The sequence below is a fragment of the Brienomyrus brachyistius genome, unplaced genomic scaffold (genome assembly GCF_023856365.1).
Source record: "Brienomyrus brachyistius isolate T26 unplaced genomic scaffold, BBRACH_0.4 scaffold32, whole genome shotgun sequence".
NCBI lineage: Eukaryota > Metazoa > Chordata > Actinopteri > Osteoglossiformes > Mormyridae > Brienomyrus > Brienomyrus brachyistius.
Window position 1 is genome coordinate 5,358 of NW_026042307.1, and position 6,139 is coordinate 11,496.

Here is a 6,139-nt window from a genome sequence, read left to right on the forward strand (position 1 = left end):
TATTAAGGATAACCATTTGCAGCTTTGTAGCAGTGAATACACATTTCAATTCAAGAAAGCAGTAACCAAATAATTATGCTTAGTAACAGTGCTTACCAGTACATTTCAGCATAGCTAGTCGTGATAATATTTTAGTGTCATATTAATATTTACTGTCGTAACTACTTTTGAATTTGATGAATACATTTAAAGCCACCATATATTACAACAGATTAACATATAGTTGTTTGTTAAGCTTTGCAATTGTATCTGACTAATCCTAACCCTGAATTAAGAAATGTTTGATAAACTAGTTTAAGTATTTAAGCAATCCTGATTGCTAAGCTCATTACCAAAAGTTGTGTGTTTTCCATTTTATATTATTTTGCATAACATAGAAGCAGAACATCAGGAGTGGAAACTAGTTAAAACAGTAAGCAACACAAGGAGAATAAGAATTTAGAAAAAGACGGGTAAATTAATTATCAAACAGTACATTCTTAACAAAGTGAGTTGCTGCCATTCTTTAAAATAACTAAAATACAGTGCAGTCGACGGTAGCAACTGTGCTGGTTTGGATACTTCACCACATACGGTGTTCACCAGCTGTGAATGGCACAAGAAATGGCAATCAAGAAAAAAAACATGCCTTTGTCAAGAGGAGCTTTTTGTAATGTTTCACCAAACATTCAAGGAACAATTTAAAATATTTGCAAATACTTAAAATCTACAGAATAACAAAAAGCAAAGCACACGTAAAACAAAAAAAAGTTAACCTACAGTCTTTGAAGATATGGGAATTACACACAGGCTTAAATTGTATTTTCTAGACCACTGCCAAGTCACATAGATAAGCAATCTAAGTTTATTAGAAAAGTCTCGTTCTACGTTAGTGGAACGACATCAGGCTTTAACTGGGAGATGGCGCTAGTTTGAGTCTCACTTTTTCAGTGGAGTCTGGCCTTCTTTAGCTACTTTCATAGAATACCCCCCTGAACTAGCTCTAATCTTCCTTCAAGAAATAAGCTTAGTTTATTCAGGAATAAGTGGTACAACACACTCTCATAAATATTTTTAAAGGTTTTTATTATAAAACAAAATTCTTGGATCTGATTCTCTTCTTCTCCATTACCAACGCTAGAAAGAAAAGCTTAGTTAGAAGACAAAAATGAAAACAGAATGCATAGTATCTGAATTAGACCATAGAGTACACTACCTGATCACATGGCAAAGATGTAGTTACAGAAGTACAGGAGGGCGGTAGAATTTCATATGACTCTGGTTAAACTTCTGGGCTCAGGAGGATTTTAACAGTTCCAGCAGTGAACCAACAGCGCCACAGTAGCCCTGTAAAAAAATTAAAACCATTATGCACATTATAAACAGTATACATTCATTTTGTGGTGGTCATAGCAAATAAATAACTGCTTTATGAGAAAAATCATAAATAACGTAAATAAAAACTGTGCATCAACCACATCAACAAAATGGCTGATTCTTTAGCAGCTTATAGGAAAAGTTCATAAGCTAGCAGCCATTAACATTCATTACCTATTACAAGACGTCAAGGGAGGCTTGAGGTTAAAATGACTCATACCTCATGCTGAAGAAACAGCGCTTTAACTTGTCCAGCAGACCAGTACTCCATAGAGTATGTCAGCAGCTTCATGGACAGCATGTTGCCTCTCAGGAAGTTGCCCACGAACACCACTCTCTCTATGTTCTTTAAAGAATAAAGAAAGCAGTTAGCAAACAGTTTCAAACAAATTCTCCCGTTTAAAACAAAAATATACTTGTTGCCCCGGTGGTCACTGAACAGCATGAAGGAAAAGCTTTTACTACTATTGGAATTTGGGTTTTAAATCATGGGAGACACTAGAGAGTAACTGCATTCTGATGCTTGTTAGACATAAAAAACTGTAAGAAACTTTTAATATCTTGACAGAATAGAGGGCAACGCTGTTTATTAGGGAAAAGCCAGAATTCTGTCTTTGTTATGGCTATGGATTTGCTCAACATAATGGCAAATTCCTTTAGTAATGTGGTTCGTCCCATTCTGCATCACGTATGTGAATCATATATGAACAGAGCACACAGGCACGGTGTGTGTAAGTCCTGACAAAGGTTTACCTCATTCCGGGCACACATCCTGGTGATGGAACCAATGTTATTGGTGACGGCAACTAATGCTGCTCTGGCCAGATCTTCTTTTAATACTGAATCACGCTGCTCCTTCGAAATCCATCCATCCATCCATCCAATTTCCAAACCTGAAACAAAGATAAATAAAATAATTTATCCATAATAAATAAACCCTATTTTTTTCTTCTCTGACATGTCTTGGTTATTCCTGCAGCATCAGGTATTATACAGATTATTGCTGACACCTCTGGGCAGTGGTGGCTTAATGGTTAGGGAAGTGCACTTGTAATTGAAAGATTGCAGGTTTGAATCCCCGACCAACAAGGCACCACTGAGGTACCCTGAGCAAGGTACCGCCCCCAAGCACTGCTCCCCGGGCACTGAGTTAGCTGCCCCCTGCTATATCACATTGTCACATATGGGTTAAATGAAGAGGACACATCCCGTTGTTGTGCAGTGGTGTGTCAACACTGATCATTAAATTCTAGGTTTAAACATGACTGAGGGTTACTGCATGCCAGCTGCTTTTCAGATTACTCAGCACCCACCACCTCCAGACATCCTTCCTTGCTATTGACTTTTTACAGTATTACATTGTTTAAGCACAATTTTAAGCCTTGATTCAGGACCGGGGATGCAGGTCATTCTAGGCTGACTTAAATATTATATGACTACATCCTACCTGGAGGCCACAGTCCAGCCTGGGAGACCAAACCTCTCATAGTCTCCCCCATAAATGTTCTGCACAAGCTGGTCCACCCGTGTGCTGCCATCTCCAGTGCTTCCTCAAATGTGGAGCAACCCGTTAGCAGACAGCAGAGTCCATGGAACGTTCCTCCACCAAGACTGAAAGCCAGACAGTTTCAAACTGTTAATCAATATTATGAATATTAGCTTTAGAAGATTTGAAAATTATCACCAGAGCCTAGCTCACCTTGTTCCAGTGACACGTCTAAAATTGTCTCTGCCATGGACTGCCAGGATGCTGACCCCAGATCCAATATTAACAAGTAGGAATGGGAAAGGGTTCTCCAGTTGGAAAGGAGGGGTATCAGCCCTGATCAGTCCCTAACAGCCAGCTCTTGCAGCGTTGCTTTCCGTCCGCCTTCCTTGTACTGGCTCTCACACACGATCCGGGTCACGGCACCAGATGTAACCGGTCAGTCCCTGCCCACACTCTGCGTTGTTTTAGGGTGTTATCAGGTGTGTGTGTGGGGTGCAGGAGGAAGGGATATTAAAGACGCCGTTGTCGTTCCCGAATATTCCTGTTGGGAACAATAAGGAAAGGGGTAAACTTCATATGCTCTGGCCCTCTCGCTCTCTCTCTTCCCGCGTGTGCAATACACCAAAGGGCCGCCAGCGCGCCAGAGGAAAAACGCGCAAATTATTCAAACTAAACATAAATCGGAAATGATACAGAAAATAATGCCAATCTAATACAAATGAAAACATACCTGTTGGGAACAATAAGGATAGGGGTAAACTTCATATGCTCTGGCCCTCTCGTTCTCTCTGCAGAAAGTAAAACAATGTATATACTTATGTATAGACATGTTTTCTATCCCGTACTTGATGAATGATAAATCAAATAATTATACAACAACTGATTTATTAACTTGGGGGACCCCGCCACTAGATACTCAACTCCTCCCGCGTGTGCAATACACCAAAAGGAAGAGGAAATGAGGTCGGGACCCTTATAAAGGGGAAAAGACAGAGGGCGGGGCGATGCAGGACAAGTGCATCATGGGAAGGTTTAAAGGATATTGTACCCATCAGGTTAAACAGAAAAAGGAAAACAGAATCTTGTATAATTATGAATTAAAAGTAAAATAATAACCTGTTACATTAGCATATATAACGTCCGTTGGGAATGAATTTTTGCCACTGCTTAGAAATTTTAATCACTTCTTGTTATCTGTTATTTAATTGTAACCTTTCCACAATTTCCCTAAATTGACTGGCAACCACCAATACATTGTGCAGTGTATACACCCATGATTTCCTTATATTTCCTGTCCAGCGTTTAATGTTTCAGTGCAAAATACTCTGTACTCGTGCAAAATATTTGTTCTTTAGCGCCTTAGCATTTAACATTGTCTGAGCGATCTTAAAGTTAACATGGACTTGGTTACAAAGAAAGCAGAATACTCTTCTATAGAACATTTATTTATCAATGTGCGCATCAAAATTCACGTTACGCAATTCGGGCATGGGTGAACCGTTAATTAACGTACTAACATGTTCACCGTTTTAATGTCTTAGATTTAAATTATAAAAACCAACATATAAACACATAACCAACGTGTGCTGTTGTTTTGTATTACAGAAAATATGAAATCTACAGTTTCAGCCTACATCTCTGTGACCTGTGAGCAAAGGGACAACAAGGGAGCGGACTGCAATAATGTGAACATAATACATTGAAGACCTATCACAACCAACAGTTAATCAATAAAAGACCGTGTGAAATTGAATTTAATCGTCTCATGTCGATCAATTTTCATAAAGATAATGTAATAAGTGTAGCGAACTAAAACTCCTATGTCCGCTACAACTTAAGCGGGTCCACTGGTAACCACTGCCACCACCTTTCTTACACCGAAGCCAAGAGTATAAATAGAATATTACTTTATTTCATGTAATAGCTGGGGATCACAATCCTTCCCAGAGGGCAACACCAGACAATAGGGGGCAATACATCACACGTGTTGACTCCACAACATCAGATCACACCACAAAATCCATAATTATAAATACACAAATCTAGTGAGGGAAAAGCACTGCACTCCGTATATCACCCAAATCACCCCCATCAGTCTCCTTCCCCACCCTCAACAACTGTACTACCAACCCCGGCTAAAATCAACACACAACCACACACATTCATATGAAAAGACAGAAACCTTTAAAAGGACGGTTACTTCTCAGGGGAGAGGCAACACAGCCCCCCGTCCTTCCCCCGAAGAAGGAAGAGGCTCTACTCCCAAAGCGCACTTCGCTCCGCGGCTCCTTATCGCCCACACATCGCTAACTTCCCTACACATTCATCCCCCCACCTCACTCTTACCTACTTATCTTCGCCCGCGGCCGATCTAACATCAGCGACAGACACACCACATTTCCCCCAACATTAACCGCGGACAGCCAAGGAATTCCCCTCCCTCCCGAACCACACCGGTCCTTTCTCCACCAAACCAAACCAAACATAGAACAACCCTCAATCTATTCCACCCCCCTTTAAAAAGACATTCCTCCCCCCCAGCTGTAACCCATTAACAATCACAACAGTCCCCGAGTCAATCCATCTTAAAATCTCTTGTCCAAGCCGGAAGTCTTCTATCCCTTCTTGGCCTCTGTTGCTGTGGTTGTGGACTCTCTGCCACTCCAGCCTGGGTTTCCTGCAATGCCACCCTCTGTGGAACCGCTCCTAACTGTTGTGGGGTTATCCTCTCCATCCCCCCTGCTGAAGTCTCCAGCCCCCTTGGCATCTCCTGCAGCCTTGTCCCAGGCATTGTCCCTGTACTCTCCAGCTCCGCTCCACCACCATTGTCTGGACCAGCCCTTGGCTGTAGGAACCACCAGCTAGCAGGGGAGTAGACCTCTCGAGGTTGTTTCGTACCCCCTACTTGCCTCCTCCACTCCTTTTGCCGTACTCCCACTCCTTGGGACCTAGGGATTTCCTCAGAAGAAGGAGACACGCAAGGTTTTAAGCGATTAACATGAATAACAGTTTCCCCTCCCCCATGTACTGGACGTATCCTATACAGTACTTCTGAGATCCGCTCCATTACTCTGAAAGGGCCCTTAAACCTCCTTTGCAACTTAGGGCACAGACCCCTCCTCCTAGCCTTATCTCGCACCCATACCAATTCGTTCTCCGTATACCACTGAGGCTGTGCTCTGAAATCATAACCCTTTTTCTGTTGCGCTGACGCCTTATTCTGATGCCTCCTCACTGCCTCTACTACAGTCTCTAAAGTTTGGGACACACCTGCCACATATTCCGACACAGGTC

At 41.8% G+C, this 6,139-nt stretch overlaps 1 pseudogene; it reads right to left on the reverse strand.

Annotated features, from left to right (window-relative positions):
* Positions 1–1,049: 1,049 nt before the first annotated feature.
* On the reverse strand, positions 1,050–4,364 carry LOC125721084 (pantothenate kinase 2, mitochondrial-like; annotated as a pseudogene).
* Between the last annotated feature and the right edge of the window lie 1,775 nt (positions 4,365–6,139).